Here is a 5,772-nt window from a genome sequence, read left to right on the forward strand (position 1 = left end):
AAGAGGGAAATGTTAACAAATCTCAGATGTCCACACTGCATATGCAGATTACGCAAACAGTAGGTATGTGAATCCCTTTTTGCACAAATTCTGTTACTGTCAGATTTCCTAAAGGGCTCAGAATGTTTAAGAAATAAAGTGCAGGATGGGGACAACCCGTTAAAAACGGAAAAGTTCATATCCCGGTCATTTCTGAAATCATTTAGATTATTCTTTGATGACATACGTAGAAATACAGGGATATACAGTAGTGTACTATAGGAAAAATGGAGACAATGAAGGAGGGGGCGTTGCAATTTTCATTCAGAAACCACCCTGTTAAAGTCGAGAAGATTTAATGTCATGTGATGTTGAAATGCTGGGGTACAGGTTCCCCTTTCGATTTTTAACCCCTTTTTTGGTTTGGGGCTTTTTACAGGCCACCCCAAACTCTTCGTCGTTCTGGATAATCTGTTCAAATGTTTGAAGGAGCATGTATGAAATAGAAAATAAATATTGGGGAGGGCCCGAATAATTTTTTTTGGCAACAAATGTCCCCTGAAACACAAAACCCTTTAAAGTAACCAGAGCCTGTTATTTCTCAAAATTATGATCAACCCAAAAGGGAGCCACTAAAAAGTCGGAACTCAGGTCTTCATGCATTGATGTTCTATATAAATTTGTTGAACTCGCCCCCCCAAGGCCCCCCCCCTTTTTAAAAATGTTCCATCGCTTCAGTGATCACAATTTGGTTTGCCGTATCAAGCAGAGCCCAAAAATTTCCCAAAAGCAGGGCCAAAAAAATTTTTTTTTACGATCATATTAAATTTTTTTGTCCAGATCTTTTTTGTGACGTCAGAAACATTAAAGGGGTCCAAAGTCAATAAACAAATAGATTTAAATATGGACTTTTGGTTTCAATGAAGGTTGGTCCAGTGGGGACACCCTTAACCTATCGGAAGCTGACGTTAGGGCCCCTTGGGTGGATGATGAATTTTAAAGCACTAAAGAACAAAAAAAATAATGCAAAAGATGTGGCAATTAGGTCTGTCTGTGTGGCTGATTAGCAAAATTATGGGAAACAAAGGAATTATATCACTAAACTTAATAAAAAAGAAGAAAAGTGTATTATAGATCTAGGATGGTTGACATAAAACATGATGGAAAGAAGCTCTGGAGCACTTTATATAACATTATGGGAAAGAAGAAAAACTCCATCATTCATTGAAGCTGAAGGGTCTTTTATAACTAAACCGATAGACATAGCCAATTATTTTAATAATCACTTCATAGGAAAAAAACTGTAAACTGTTAAGTAAATCCAAAAGCTTGCAGGGGAAAACCTCATATTCTGTTTACAAGATATAAAAATGAAAGATAAAAACTCACCTTTAAATTTTTTTTAAGGGGCAAAGAGGAGTGCAGAAAATACTTTTATCCATATAGACCAAGAAGCTGCCTGGAATTGATAAAAATTTGGGTGTCAAAGCTGTGAAAGCGGGGAGCAAAGTGGTCTCTTCCAAAACAATCCACTTTTGAGCTGACACTAAATGAAAGCTTAGCAGTCTGACTGACCTAAACAAAGTTCCTCTTTGGTTCCTGTCCCTCCACTGCAGCTCAGAGGAAACACTGGGAAACACAAACTAATATGACTGAATGTGTGAAGAACAAAATGAGTTTTAAGATAACACAACACAACAACATGTGGATGTTGTCCCCCATCTGGTCGATTGGAGTAGACTTAAGGGGATTTGTCCCCAGACAGTTGGACGAAAAAAATGATTTTTGACACAAGAACTTGTTAATGTAAAACAGTGAAAAGGACTGATGTGTTTTTTGTCAGACCCACCCCGATGACTGAAAAGGGTACCCGGGTGATGTTCAGGGCATGATGCTCCTTCATTTAAAAAAATCTTTAGTCCTTTTCTATCTGACAGTCCCGACAAGAGAGCTCATCTAAAGCATTCCATTTTAGAAGCCCCGAGAAGAAAAGAAATGAAAACTGACCTCAGAGTTCCCGTTTTCGTTTTGGGTCCCAGTCCAGCAGAAGATGCTTCATCCTGAAAACCTCCGGTTGTTTTCACTTAGGGCCAGTTTTTCGATTAGAGGTGGGGCTGAGAACTGAAGACGAGCTTCACAGCTTCTTTGAGAGGTTACGTAACTCAGTTGAAAAGACAAAGACAGAAAACCCTTTTACTTTTTGACCAGCTGACAGGTTGATGTGTTTTATTTATGATGAATTACAGAGCTTTGGGGAGGCTTTGACCACTGGCAGCAGCCTCGAAGAGTCCCCTTTAAAGCAGAGTATTTATTCAAGTCAAACTCATACAGATCTTTTCTGTGACAGTAAGTGAAGACCGAGCTGACCTGAGCGGAGAAATTTATCTGGGGAGGAAGTCCTGTCTCGGGCTGTTGGATTCCTCCACTAGAGAAACCCTATTCAGTTTTTTCAGACAGTGGAACAGATTGATTTTCTTTTCCCCGCGCACTTTACTGATCTTCTCTTTTTGAATGGACTGTTTCCGATTGGTTTTGTGAGCTACTTCCTGCTGTGTCAACAGGCCGTGGAGAGTTGATTGGGGCTGCGTGAAAAAAACCCAGGAGGAAGGGTAGGAACAGTCCAGGTGTCCATTTGGACTCGTAAGGCCTTGTCCACAGCGCTCTGAGGGATGTTTGTTTTTTAATATTTTTGACAACAGCGATGAAGTTTGTTCTTCCATCAGGTTGCTCCGAGTTGTGAAAGGGCAGATGGACTGAAGGCAGCCCGAAAAATCCCGAAAATCGATGGCGAAACAGAACACCTTGTCCTGGTACAGGCCTTCCCTCTTTAAAGATCTGTGTGAAAAACCCCCTGAGTACATGAGGTGTTGATTTCGAGCCACACCTTTTCGGTCTGTTATGAAGATCAGGTTTTTCCCTTTTTGCAGCTGATCAAAGGCCCCTTTTCCGAGATTAAAACATCTTCCTGCTCCTTTTTTCCCAGTGTGGATCTGTCTCGTCCTCCATCATACTTGAGCTTCTTGCGGGGGGCCCCGAACCACCCGGAAGTGGATGTACATCTCAGTCAGGGTCTTGGGAGCTCTCCCCCCTCTTGGTTTTTCCAAAACTCCTCCCGAAAATGTGCAGTGATCCAGCAGAAAGAGGGGGGGTGTGACCTTTTATGTGGAGGGGTTCGTGATGTTTGTGTGGGGATGATCCCGCTGGGCCTTCCCCCTCATCTTAACCTCTTCCCGAAGTATCCTCCTTTTGAGGGTCAGTGAACCCTTGACCTCTGTCACCATGTCAACACACTCCCGGGGGATCTGATTGGCTGTGCAGGCGTGTGGTTTTATCCGAGGCGAGCGAGGGAAGCGTTTCCCCCTGATGAGGTTTGTCAGCAGCACACCCCTGAGGGGCTCTGAACTCGTAGGGTCTCAGTCTTGTGGAATTTCCCGAGGAAGTCGACACTCATCCAGACCGTCAAAGTGAACACAAACCCGGAAGTCTTCAAAATGAAAATTCCCGTTCTTTGGGGTTTTAGTGAAGAAGTGATGAAAAAGTTCCCCAAATGAACTTTCTGTCTTTTACCCCATTCAGTCTCTGAAAAATCGTGCAAATAGAAGAGGATGTCCTGGTTGGCTTTGTCTTCAGCCCAGTCCAGAGTGAAATTTGGGTTAAGACTGTTTTCCCAAAGCCCGCCATCCCCTTTTTCTCATCTTCTGATTGGTCCATGTCTTCCAGGTGGGCTTTAAAGATGTCTTTTTGTTTTGCTTGTTTTGCTCTTTTGGTTTCCTGGATGCGTTTCAAACTGTCTGACCCTCATGTTCATCATTTACCTCTGCGTCCCTCCCCCTGTGTATGAGCTCTTGTAGATCTCATTCAGAAAGGGGTTTGGTTTTCCCGCTTTAGCTAAATTCCCCCAAAAACACTGGAATTTCCTTAGACCCGATTTAAAATTTACGTCCCAAACTGCTCTTTAGTCCGAATGAAAAAACAACAAAAAGATGAATAAAAAAACTCTCAGTAAATATTCCCCATGTCTTGCTTAAAAAATGAGTGTTTTTGAAATTTTTCTTGGTTTTATCTCTTGGGCATTGTAAATGTCTCTTTTTCCGCGCTTCAATGTTTGAGAAAAACCTCTTTTGCTTGAGACACTAGCCAGCTCCCTGCTTCTTTCCCCAGGAAGTTCACTGTCATCTTCACAATTTTCTCTGCTGCTCCCCCTTGCGTTCATCCTCACCCCCCAAAAACCCCTCATCCTCCCCCTGCTCTTGGCTTCTGGGTAATCTGGACTCGAAACCTTTTGGATCTTCTTCAGCTCGTTTCTTACAAAAGTGTGGTTGTCCTCCGCGCTGGAAAAAAGAAGACGTTTGAATGACACAAGCAGACTGAAACCCGGAGCAAACTCAGACCTTTTTGGACCCTGACAATCCCCCTTGGTCTCGAGCGCTGGGCTGATGGAAGTAGTTTGTTTTCATGTAAGCCAGAAAAGGAGGCGCTGGGTGCTGCGGGGGGGACGCCACGGAACCCGGCTCGGGTGGTCTGGGCCAAACTCCTGTTTTGGGCAAAAATTACCATCCGGACTTTGTCTTTTTTTTGGACGGGGTTTCCTGCCCACTCTGTACCTCTTTTTTTTTCTTCTCTAAGTCCTTAATAAACAAGAGTTAGTTTTACTAAGTACTTTGGTTTCTTTTTGTGTGTGTCTGGTTTGGGTTCTATTTTGGCTACAGTTGTGACACAAAACATGTCCCTCCACCTGAGGTTCGGGCCGTGTGCCCCTGCCGGGTTGGCCTCCATCCGTGCTTCCATCAGTCCACGGAAGTCCCCTTTCCCACCCGGGGCCCCAACCCCGCCTCACCCAAAGAAGTCCTCCTCACCCTCCCCCTCACCCGGGTGCTGGCCCAAAAATCTGTCCCGTCGACGAATATCCGCCCCGTACCCCGCCGGGTCGCGCTGGTGCACAAACCCACTCCCCTTTTTCCCTCCCGGGCCCTTTAATCATTGGAGACCCATGGTCCGTACTCCGCTTCGCAAACACGATCACACACTGCTTTCCCAGAGCCACTACTCCTGACATCCTGAGGAAAGTCCTTGGACTGCTGGATTCATGCCCACCCACAGTTACCAAAATCTTACGTCACTGCAGCTCAAACAACACTGCTCGACAACAGTCAGAACTGACAAAAGCAGACTTCATCCGCCTCTTCAATCTCTTCAAAACTGCCTTTATTTCTCGCCCAATACCGACACTGGGACACGGTGTGGGGCGTTTCAGCAGGATTCTCTATCTTCACATCTGGCTCCAGTCTGTCTGCACAGAACACAAACTACATCCACAACTTTGACCTGTTCTGTATGCAAGAGATGTCTTGCACCTAAACACACTGGGAAGCCGCATGCTCAATGCCAACCTGCATTACGCTGTGCATTATACCCGAAAGTGACTATCTACATGCACCTGCCAATCTGATTGGTCTTCCTCCCTCATGCCCAAAACAAGCACTACTACACCTTTGTCCCACCGCCATCTCCCCCATGGGGGTTTGATCATGTACTACTACCTTGTGCTTTCCAAACTTTGTACCCAACAGGGGCCCCCAACAAAAAGGCCAGCGGGGGGAGTTATTTCTAAAAATTTTATATTGCTTCAACTAATCAACTTACCTCTTCAAGCTCCAACTAGAGTTGGCCTTCTAAATGAGAGGTTTCTGACAGAAACCTGGTTAAACTCAGATATTATTCCATTAGTAGAAACCACTCCTCCAGATTACTCTTACCTCAATCAGCCCAGATTCTCTGGTTGCGGCGGTGGTG

The sequence above is a fragment of the Mugil cephalus genome, chromosome 2 (assembly GCF_022458985.1).
Source record: "Mugil cephalus isolate CIBA_MC_2020 chromosome 2, CIBA_Mcephalus_1.1, whole genome shotgun sequence".
Classification (NCBI taxonomy): Eukaryota; Metazoa; Chordata; class Actinopteri; order Mugiliformes; family Mugilidae; genus Mugil; species Mugil cephalus.